The sequence below is a fragment of the Ambystoma mexicanum genome, chromosome 6p (genome assembly GCF_040938575.1).
Source record: "Ambystoma mexicanum isolate Mex_15411 chromosome 6p, UKY_AmexF1_1, whole genome shotgun sequence".
In the NCBI taxonomy this organism is placed as follows: Eukaryota; Metazoa; Chordata; class Amphibia; order Caudata; family Ambystomatidae; genus Ambystoma; species Ambystoma mexicanum.
The window spans coordinates 534185177-534197893 of NC_090935.1; positions in this window are offsets into that span (position 1 = coordinate 534185177).

Below are 12717 nucleotides of genomic sequence, written 5' to 3' on the forward strand. Positions count from 1 at the left end.
GGCATCGCGCAAAGGTGGGGAAATCACAAATCAAGCGGACATGCTCTTAACGCCCTTGCGAAGCCCGTAAAGTACCTTACCGCCACGGTGCTAATTCCACCATTGCAAACCAACCGTAAATGGCCATGTGTAGTGTTCCCAGCTGCCACAGGTGCACACAATCAGCACAGGTGGAGGCAATACAGACTCACCAAGTACAAAAAGAGAACACCCCACCGCTTCCCACACCCAGTCACACTCCACAATGATTCCAATACGACTAGCAATGTTGGGGCTGGAGGACCTGATTGCAATGCAAGTGCTACAACTACAACAACAACAACAACAACAACAACAACAACAACAACAGGCAGCACAGAGGAGACGCAGGAGGAGAAGGAGGGCAAGGCAGGGCCAGCAAGCCCCACCAGCACAGCCAATGCCACCACGCAGGCAGCCCCCAATACCACGCATCCGAGCCAGTCCATTCAACCTCACTGCTGAGCAGATCCACACCTTGTACCGTTTGGACCGGGACACCATCACCACCATCGTGGACATGATACACAATGACATCGTCAGCATGATTGAAACACCCACCGCCATCCCCCCCTGCTGAAGGTAGTGTCTGTGCTCCACTTCCTGGCCACCGGCACCTACCAGCACACAGTGGGGCACTTGCATGGCATTTCACAACCATTATTCTCACGTACGCTGATCCAAGTGCTCGATGCCCTCCTCAAGCACACAGACGACCACATTTCCTTACCACGGTCTGCCCAGGAGATCGCAAACACCAAAGTGGGTTTCCATGCAATCGCCGGCATACCTGGTTGCATTTGTGCCATCGACTGCACTCATGTGGAATTGGTGGCCCCATATGCCATTGAGGTAGCGTACCGCAACCGTAAGCTATTCCACTCAATCAACGTGCAAATGGTATGTGACTCCAACAGGATCATCACACATTGTTGTGCCCGATTCCCCGGATCAACCCATGATTCAATGGTCCTGCGTAACTCCACAATACCAGGCTACATGGAGCGACATGCAGGGCCAAGATCCTGGCTCCTCGGTGAGTCTCATGTCATGGCCATGGAAATGTGGAGTGGGTAGGTGATTGACGTACCAATGCATACTTTACCCGGATGAAAGGGGGGGGTGGGAGAGATGCATACTGTACCTGGCTGAAAGGGGGGGGGAGATGCATACTTTACCTGGCTGAAAGGGGGGGAGATGCATACTTTACCTGGCTGGAAGGGGGGGGAGATGCATACTTTACCTGGCTGCGAGTACCAGAGGCAATGGAGTCAGCTCATACCCTGAAGCAGCCCAACTTTAGCTGACACCTGAACACATAATGCGATGTAAGCAGCCCTACCATATGAATGAAGGTGTGTCCCAACCATGACACAACCATCTGCAAGTGCACTGTACCGAATCGGACTGCATCCACCTCAACGAAATGCACCTACATGCAATGACTTCAGCCAATACACGGCACCAAACACCATCAACTGAAAGGCCAGTCCCCCATAACTGCGCACAAAGGAGGCACATGACGGACATAAACATCAATACACCACTACACAGACACAGAGGCCAAAATAAATTGCATAACAACATTTGCAGTGCTCAGTGAGGTCATCATGAGGCTGACAGCAATGTTGCCATGATGAGAGCATTGATATCACTGGACATCTGCCAGATCACCAAAACAACCGCTATGGACTAACACAGTGGATGGGCACTCACAAGGCACTGGACACCCCTGGATACACTGGTTGATGGCATGCAAAACAGTCCATGAGAGGAATACACATATACCGGTCACATAGTGTGACTCCATTCATGCATGTAAATGTGGTACAAAGTAAGAGATGAATGCATGCCATGGTGGCATGTCATGATTTGAAGTTTGATGTCATGACTGACACATACATTGTTGCCCACATACAGGTGATGCAGGCTATCCCTTGAAGAGGTGGCTCCTTACCCAAGTCCGGAACCCACAGAACCAGCACGAGGAGGACTTTAATCGTGCACATACACGAACCCGTGTGGTGATTGAGCAGACATTTGGCCTCTTGAAGGCACGGTTTCACTGCCTCAGCAGGTCTGGTGGGGCACTCCTGTACCGCCATGAGAAGGTGGCGAAGATTGTCATGGCATGTGTAATGCTACACAATATGTGTATCAGACGAAATGTGCCCGTGCCCCCTGATGCTGAACTGCAACCACCTGACAATGACGATGAGGAGGGTGCAGATGGGGCAGCACCTCAGGGAGGAGGCGATGCACAGGAGGGACATGCCATGCATCAAACTCTCATTAACCAATGCTTCTAGCACACCCTGATGGTGTGTGTCACATGGAGATGGCACTTGGGGCACTGTGTGTGTCTGGGACATACACACTGTGGGCTTTTCACCAATAAAGCACACATACGCAATGAGCAATGTCTACACATGTGATTTGTGCACAAGCAGAAAGTGTATTGAAAATGTGATTTGAATGAACACACCCACTCCCCCCTCCCCCTCAACTCCCCAACACACCCACTCCCCGCTCCCCCCTCAATCCCCCAACACACCCATTCCCCCCTGCCCCCTCAACTCCCCAAACACACCCACTCCCCCCTCCCCCCTCAACTCCCCAACACACCCACTCCCCCCTCCCCCCTCAACTTCCCAACACACCCACTCCCCCCTGCCATCTCAACTCCCCAACACACCCACTCCTCCCTCCCACTCCTCCCTCCCCCCTCAACTCCCCAACACACCCTCTCCCCCCTCCCCCCTCAACTCCCCAACTCACCCACTCCCCCCTCCCTCCCCGCAAAAGTGTGTGGATGCCTGTGGTGAAGTGCATAATGTGGGATTGTTCCACTGGGTGGCCTCTATTGGCAGCCCCCTCTCCTGGCCCCCGGGGCACCCCTGCCTGAACTCTGCAGGTTCCGCCCGATATGTGGACGGGGCTGCTTGGGGTAGAACTGGCAGCGGAGGAGGTACTTGGCTGCTCACGAGGACGCATGTCCCTCCTTGTTTGAACGAGCTCCGAGAGCATGTGCCACACTACGGCAAGTTCTGCACAGATATCCTTGGTGGAGGATTGTATGGCTGCCTTCACAGTATCGGCACATTGTTGCATTTCCGCCCTTGCACCTCCACATTCGGCCACATGCTGAGTCAGGAGTGAGGACATTTGGTGTTGGCGTGTGATGATTTGGTCCAGCGACTCTTGGTTTTTTTGGACAATGGATAATGCCAGTGGCGTGTCGATTGTACTGCTCCCCTCCTGCACATCTTCCACTGGGCATGGAGTGGCTGGCCAAGAGTCATCAGGGGATTGCCCCTGTGTGCCATCATCATGCTGGCTGCATGGGGACAGGTAGGGGGAATGAGGGTGGGCAGTGGGGGACATACTACAACATCAGCATCCTCCACATCACTATCCGAGCTAGCTGCAATGGCAGCAGTCTCCCCAATCGTGTTGCTTCCTGCAGACACAGTCCCTTCAGTGGGCACCAGTAGGTGGATGTCTGTTGCTGGTGGTACCGTGGTGCTTGCCTTGGTGCTTATCAGTGCCCTGGCCTGTGTTGTGCCCGTAGATTTTGGCTGCTGTGGGGGTTTGTTTTGTCCAGCAGAGGTGGAGGGTTGGTGTGGTGGTACTTCGGGCCTGGCCTTCTTGGCAGGTGTGGTGCCAGTGTCTTCATCGCTAAGGTCCGAATGAGAGCCTGTGGTGGAGCAACGGAGGGAAAGATTTATTGATGGGTCTGTGGACATTGAGCAGGCATTGTGATGACTGCCATTATTTTGATAAGTAGATGGTGCACATTGGAGGCAGTGACATACAGGTTGTCTCCCTTTTGGGTGGAAGAAGCATGGAGGAATGTGGGTGCCTACAGTAACGGTGTGCATACTGCATGTGTAGAGGGTGGAGGCCAAAAATGCCTGTAGACAGTCTTCTGCTGATGTGTCGCGTTAACCCTATTAGGCAACATTGCGCTTCACATGATTCTGGACTTCAGTGAGTTTGGCATGGCTTGATTTAAGGCACCTACCTGCGTCACCTGATGTCGGGCTCCCCTCTCCATTTCTCCGACCCCCTCGATGCTCTCGATGCTAATGGTTGTGGCACATATCTCCTCCCACGGCTGCAATTTTATCGGTGACTCTGCTCCTCCACCAGTTGCCATTCCCAGGTTTCTGTTAGCAGACAGTATAGTCCTTACGCGGAGCCGGAGATCGTCCCACCTTTTCCGGCACTGTCTTGCGTTGCGGGGTGTTGTGCCAAATGCACTGCTGCTATGGCCCATATGGCCTTCTTCCGTGCTATCGCCGGTCTGGTCATCTCTGTTGAAAATACGACATTGGCGTTTTCCTGTAGGGTTTCGGCCAACATGTTGAGCTCCTCCCTAGTGAAGCGCTCCTGCCGCAGCCGATCGCAACTTTTTTTTACAACTTTCGACATTCTGACAATGGGTGGATGTAGGTGAAGGTTTGTGGCGGTTCTGGGGGTCAGATGTCCACTAGTTGCGGAGGATGGCAATGGATTGTGTTTTAAAGATGGCCGCCGTGCTCTTTCCCGTTCCGTTGCTATTTGCGGTGATCGCTATTTGCGGTGATCATAATATCGGTGGGAGGGGTGGCGGTAGTGCACCTTGCACGGCATACGATGCCGGTAGGTGCCGTTTTTGGGACGTTACCGGCATGGTTCTGATTACATTACCAGCATGGCGCAATGCTCGTGCCCGAGAGGTCGTAATGTACCGCTTTTACCGGTTTCTGGCCAGCACGGACACTTTATTTGTGCCATGCCGGTAATGTCCATTACTTACCGCCAGGGTCGTAATGAGGCCCATAGTGTGAATTTGATACTTGTTTACTAGGATTTCCTTACTTTATATCCAAGTAACATAGAACATACTGAACCCCCAGCTAGTGATTGTGATGTCCGCGGACAGACGCAGACATCAACACTACCCATCAACATCAACACTATGAGTGATGTCATCAATGACAGTTGTGAGGTCATCTTTGATGTCTGTTAGTCTTAGCAATGCACATTGGTGGCGCGAGTTATGATTTCTTAGTTTACCATAACTAGCGAATTTCTGGCGTTTTTCGGTTTTACTTTGAACCATAACGTCCCTTTAACAAAGGTTTTTTACTGAATTTCATAGGTTTTTAGTAGCGCAACTTAACCATAACGTACCATTAACAAAGTTGTTTTACTGAATTTCATAGGTTTTTAATAGTGCAACTTAACCATACCCTCTCTTTATCACATTTTATTTGACAGAATATACATATTCATAGTGTGAATTTGATACTTGTTTACTAGGATTCCCTTACTTTATATAGCTAGTGATTTTGATGTCCGCGGACTGTGCGTATGTCCGCGAACGGACCCGGACAACATCAACACTACCCAAAAAAAGCAGCACATAAACACATTATATGTAATAATAAATAAGAAGTGGAACCTATATATGTAACACATCAACCGTCCATTTAAATAGCATGTGTACTAAAATGGAATATACCAAAACAAAAAAAGATATGCTTCCAACATAATTACCTCACAGAAACTGCACAGCTAGAAGCAACAGCAGACCTACACAACAGTAACAACACAATTTAGTAGAAACTTGTAAGTAAACTTAATTTTTCTTACATATTTCTAAACTTAGTAAAGTAATATATTTTTTTTTACACAGAAATATCCAGTACTTTGAAATCGCTTGAAAATTTCCCACGTGAGGAAATGACTGAAGACAGTGATACTAATGGTAGACACTTCTCTATATAAGCAAATTAATAATCATTACTTTATGTGTACTTAACATACATATTTTTTTGAACAGACCATTAAAACATTGAAAATAATATAGCAAAAGAGACATTACAAAATACAATGCAGCGCATGGAACAAAAAATGGATATGCTTATGGAAAAAGTACTTTGAAATCGCTTGAAGAGAATTTCCCACGTGAGGAATTGACTGAAGACAGTGATACTAATGGTAGACACTTCTCTATATAAGCAAATTAATAATCATTACTTTATGTGTACTTAACATACATATTTTTTTTTAACAGACCATTAAAACATTGCAAATAATATAGCAAAAGAGACATTACAAAATACTCTGCAGCTCATGGAACAAAAAATGGATATGCTTATGGAAAATGTCAATTTTTTAAAACATTTTGTGGTGGACCACATTAAAGAAAAGTTTAAATATCATTGTCCCACATGTACCTGTTTCCCCTTTACATGTCCCAGTCAACTATCCCCAAACCCTCACTACCAAGAAAAACTTCATGATGAGACTTCAATCCCTTCATCTCCTCCCATCCATCCTCTCCAAACCCCTAATTCCCCTGTATTTGTGTCAGTTTCTGCTTCCCCGTCTCTTTCATGAATTTTATATCTGTATATAATAAAAAAAATAGTATGTGTGTTTTAATTCAGACCTTTGTGTCTTTTTTTTTTTTTTAAGGCAGTTAGGGTGTCCGCGGACAGCGCTGGTGTCCAGGATTTCCGTAATTAACCAAAATGGGGGTGTCCTAAGGACATTATACCTGTCCGTACTGTCCGCAAGCAAGAGGGAACTGTCCTTAGAACACACTTGGCGTTGGGAATGTCCGTAATTAACCAAAATGGCGGTGTCCTAAGGACACTATACCTGCCCATACTGTCCGCAAGCAAGAAGGACCTGTTCTTAGAACATACTTGGTGTCCAGAATGTCCGTAATGAACCAAAAGGCGGTGTCCTAAGGACACTATACCTGTCTGTACTGTCCGCAAGCAAGATGGAACTGTTCTTAATTAGTTTGGGAACCCGAACACTGTCCGTAGAACATCCGCGCGCATGCGCACGACTGTTCCCACGCATTTGGTGTCCTGTGGACACCTGTCCCGTTCGCGGACGTGTTTGCGACGTCATCATGTGACCGCACCCACGCTGAGCATGTATCCTGATTTGCGGACACTGTCTGGGTCCCCGAACATTTTAAAAGTACTTTTTTGGACAATCTAAATTATTGTACAGCAAGAATTCCCCATTGCACATGTCACAGACAATGACCCTGGCTTTCTACATACTTTTTGGAACTTTTTTAGCCTTTTTGGGGTGTTCAATCTGTCCGCGCGGCTGTCTGCGGAGTGCGCACCAGCACCCCTATAAAAGGCCACACCCCAAAGCTCATCCTCATTGTGCTTCTGGCTACCTGACAAAGCATTGTCTATTTTAGCTTTTGCTGATCTTGTTGCACTTGCTGCTTCCAATCATCGGACCTGATGGCATCTATGGTTTCTGCTGCTCCAGATGGTGCTACCTGTGCCTCAGCACCACCCCCACCCTCTCCACCACCACCACCTCCCCAAGGGCCTGCAGAGGGGAACAGGCGTGAGGATTTAGAGGAGGAGGATGAAGAGGATGAGGTAGTGGAAGTCCCTACTACCAGCACTCGCTGTAAGTCTTGGGTGTGGCGGTTGTTTGCCATTCATGGTGGACTGCCAAAAGCACGTGCAAACAAGGTCACCTGCAACCAGTTCAAAATGGTGCTGAGTCGTGGGACTCCTGGTTCGTACAGCTTTGTTACGAAATCCATGAAGCGACGCCTAAGGTCGTTCCATGGTAGGGCCGTTCGCAAGGTTGTACCTTGTGATAAACGTAGTAGGTTGAGTTCCTCTACCACATCCTCCGTTTCCGCTCCTGTCAGCACAAGAGGCACTCCTGTGGGACAGCACATCCCTCCAGCTGCTTCACAGGCCATCCATGATGCTGTTGACCCTTACCTTTCGAGGGTCACAATATTGTGTATGTACTGCGATGCAGTACTCTGCAGGGGGGAGAGTCTTCGGAGTGCTTTCGAGACTGCGGTCACAGAGCATGAGAAGGTCTGCTACCACCCTAAATAAGGCCCACCCTACATCGTCCTCTCTCCACCTGCCCTTTCTTATCCCCATGGTTGGTGTCCCTTCCTTACCCTCCTTTCCCCTCCTTTCCTAGTGTGTTGTGTGTAAAAAAAAATATATAAAACAAACCCCCCCCCCAAAAAAGGCTCTTTTCAGAGCCGCCTTTCACAGTTTAAAAATAGAAGTGGCAAATAAATGGAGCAGAGCCCTGTGCATTTTTTAGAAGTCCGCGGACAGTTCAAGGACATATAAAATGTTGGGGTGCTGCCCTATCATAACCATTACATTTTTATCTGGGAGGAAGTGGTGGCTCTAAAAAGAGCCTTTTGGTGGTGTTTGTTTGTGTTTGAAAAACTTCAAATGGTCAACACCTACTGCAAAATGTATGGCTGTAATTCCAAAAAAGGTTGCAATGCATGTTGAACATTTCTCAGAAAAATCTGATTGCTAGCATAAGTAAGATGAACTCCATCTCTGCGAAAAAAATGTATGTGCTACGAAACATAATATTTTCATTGTGAAAAGAGGACATGCCAACATCTCTTAGAAAGGCACAAACAGCCTTATTGACATTGCGCCTTGCTTTCTCCATTTGTGGACCAAATGAAGAAGAACGCAGCCACATTTGTCTCTGCGCAATATGAGAAGAAATTACATGGGAATTTGGAAACGTGTCCATGACCTTCCCAAGTCCTTCTTTCATTGCAAATTGCAAAGAAATTCCAGACACATGTCCTAAACTGTTCCCTCCACAATTAATTATAATTATGTCTGGATGATGCTGTGTCTCCAAAGTAGCACAGAGAGGTACCAAGTCCAGCCACTTCATTACACACACTCCATGCCAGTTCACTTCCACATGAGGGAATTTAAGATCGACAGCTGCTCCACAGCGTTCTGCATGCACCTCCAACCAATGTATCCATGAGTCTCCCAAAATCCAGATAATCTGTTTTCTAAAACACACAGCCATAGCTTTCTGTTCTTCTCTCAGGAAAAAGACTTCCTGACAAACTCTCTCCTTACACAACACACCCAGTAAACTTTATTGAACAATCCCTTGCTGTACTCTTTCTCATTTGCATACCTCTCCACCCCAAAATCCCTGTATATAGTATGCAATGTCCACGGACTACCGCCATGTCCGCGGACATATCGAAAATATGAGTGTGATGAATTTACATTTTTAGATAGTGTGCCCCATTTTTACACATGCTTGACAGACACCTGTTATTTTGTATTTTGTTTTGTTTTCTTTTTTTCTTTACTCCTTAAATCTTCACATAACCTTCTCCAAAGCAACCCTTACATTCCAAAACATCATGGCATTTACCGTAAAAGATAAAGAAATGCCATCTTCTTTAAAATAATCAGCATTCCTGGAATCAATATTCTCATTATTACAGAAGAACATACCAGCACTAAGCATGAAAGCACACATGCCTCGGTTGATTGCACACCTAGCAATGTTTTGCTGAGGCCAGAAAACAGAACTATTGTCCCATATTGCCCTAGGCACTAATCCAGAAAAAATTACTTTGGCATTTGGAAGGATGTCCATTACTGCTTGAACCAAGTGTTCAAATCTGCCAACAAAGTAGGGGCACTGACATAGCCCAAATGGAAAGCACCACAGTGCAAAACTACAACATGGGGACTGTTCATCCTGCCCATATCTTCACAAACTTGTACAATTCCCTGTACATTGCAATCAGGCACAGTGCTCAACAACACCACCACTCGTTTAACATCAACATTTTTGCCACATGCCTGCATTGAGCATACTGTTGTAAACCATGCACAAACATATCTCCAACCACCAACACCTTGACTTTCTCCACCTCTGCCATCTTCACTACACACAGCCGCTTTCAACACAAATCCACAACCTCAACACCTAATTGGCTAATCCCTACAGTCCCCTTTCCATGCTGGATTTGCTGGAAAACCCCGGATGTGGCACGCTCTGTCCGTGGACAGCCGCGGTGTCCGCGGAGCGCGTAACTCTTAGACAGCCCTTCAACCCTTTCCACATCACTCTCTGTGCCATTCCCTCATTGGATACAGCTAAGCAGTCATACAACCATCCACCAATCACATCCAAGACATCTACATTTAACTCCATCATCAGAGTCTCATATCATTGGAAAGCACCTACTACAAAAACTGCTGTACAAGTCTCCAAGATTTCTACTTGCCGCTGCATGCATAGCCACATGCATGAATACAAACTAGAGGTATGCATATTTCCTGCACAGTGCATGTACAACTCTTATAAATGCATATAAACCGAGTAACTGCCACTTAACCTTTATAACCTATAAAATGAACTTACTGTTATTTTTCCTATCTGCTATAATCAACTGTCACTTCCAAACCTGTCTGCTATCTAAATTCTTTTTTTACACACACAGCTATCTAAAAAAGTCTAATTTAATATTAAAAGGGAGAAATAACAGTATAATTGTACAAAAACACTTAGTAGTATATTTTGAAATTACACACAGCCAGGATAAGATCAAGCATCTTTATACACTCATACAGATAGACACTAGCATTAAAAAGCTCCCAGCTGAAATGATACCACTGCCTCTACATCACATCCTTCTGCTTTATTACCCACATCTTCACAAATGCATACATTCCATGCTTTTCGATACAGTTTCTGCCATTTACCCGATAAAAATTGCAAAAGAAGTTTATGATTAGTGCTTCTATCTCCTAACATCCAATAACACAGCCTTAAGAAACCAAGTGAGTTTCATATGCTTAGTATCATACTCATTTGCAAAGCATGTTGAACTAACAGATTGTAAGTAAAATGTAAAGGCTGCACGTAGTCAAAAGAAACTGCATGCACACACTATGTTCAGTTATCAAAAAACAATATTACTACAAAAACATAAAAATCAATGTCTAAAGTAACAACACTGTTATAAACACACAAAATTACTAATTTCTTTCTTTTACAATTGCAGTGAAGACCACTCTCCTGAAAAGCAGTGGCATTTGAAGTACAAACAATAACTCAGAAGAAACCTCATTCCAAACAAAAAAAGTAAGTACAACACTACATAATGTCCTAACTGTTACTCAAACACACTGGGGGAATGATTCATAAAATGTGTGCACTGAAAAACGGGGATTTGTGTGCCATTCTGCCCACAAATCCCCATTTGATAAACAGGGATTTGCAGGCAGAATGGCACACAAATCCTTGTTTTTCGGTACACACATTCCACAAATCAGCCCCTGTTATGTTAGTATTGCAGAAGAAAGAACTCTTTTAATTCTATACCATTAGATTTAGTATTATTGCTTCTCCTCACCACTAGCTTACTTTGAATTGTCATCTGAACCCCAGTATAGTAACACACAAATACAAGAAATGCCTTTCCAACTAGTTGTATCTGCCCATTGCACAATCACACACCTCCGCATATATCCTTACCATCATACTCAAACACTCATGCACAAAGCACTGCAGGACAGCCCAACCCATACCTTCTTTTTTTTCCAACAGACCCCAAAGAATGCCTACCAAAAAGCAAGTCGCTAGAAAACAATGAAGAAGTAGAGCAAATGAAAATAAAAGTGGCCAAAATAAGTATCCATCTCTAGCAGAATGTGTACAAAATGTTCAAACAAAAGATCTAATATGATATGATATGATATGATAGTTTATTTAAATAGCGCATATACACAATGTGTTTCAAAGCACTTCAAGGCAAGGGAGGGAACAATGATATGATATGATATGATATGATATGATATGGCATTTGTAACGCGCCTATACACAAGTGTTTCAAGGCACGATGAGGCTGGGGGGGAACAAAGGGGAGACAGACAACGATCCTACTAGGCCAGGTGTCATTCAGATCATGCAAGTGCAAGGGTAGAGGGGAAGGGAAAAGTGCAAGGGGGAAGGGAGGGGAAAAGTGCAGTACAGGGTTAGTAGAATAACAAGATAAATACTAAGGGCCCGCTGGTGGCAAGTGCAAGGTAAGTGCAGACAAGTTATGGGAAGAGGGGCTGTAGGGATATAGAGACAGTGCCGCAGTGCAGGGGTTGTCAGAGAGGCAGTGCAGGGGAGAGTGGCTGGGCCAAGGACCGAGATCGGTGAGTGGCCCTGTTGCAGATTCAGTGCAATTTCAGTAATTTTAGCAGGGGAGAGGGGGAGAGAAAGCGGAGGCAAAGAAGAAGGTTTTGAGGTGCTTCCGGAACCGGAGATGGTTCTCCTCAAGTTTCAGGGAGGCAGGAAGGCTGTTCCAGGGGGAGGCCCCAGCTGCGGAGAGAGATCTACCCCCAACTCGTTGCTTGGAGAAGCGGCTGACCCTGAGGGATTTGGAGGCAGATGAGCGAAGAGCTCAAGAAGGAAGATATTTAGGAAGAGAGAGTTGAAGGTATTTTGGCCCAAGGCCCCAGAAGGCCTTGTGGACAATGCAGAGGGTTTTGAACTTAATCCTCACAGCCTCTGGGAGCCAGTGTAGTGATTGCAGTCCTGGAGAGATACGGTCCCTGGGCTTGAGGCCAAGGACAAGTCTCGCAGTCCTGTTCTGGATGAGTTGCAAAGGGCGGAGAGTAGAGGCAGGCAGATTTAGATAGAGGCTGTTACAGTAGTCCAGCTTCGAGAGAACCAGGGCTCTAGAGACAGCAAGCTTCTGGGGGAAGGAGAGGAAAGGAAGGATACCTCTGAGGAGGTGTAGCTGGTAGTGTGACTTCTTGGAGATGTCAGAAATGTGAGGAGAGAAAGATAGTGTGGAGTCGAAGATGACCCCGAGGTTTTTCGCCTTGCAGGTAGGAGCAGGAA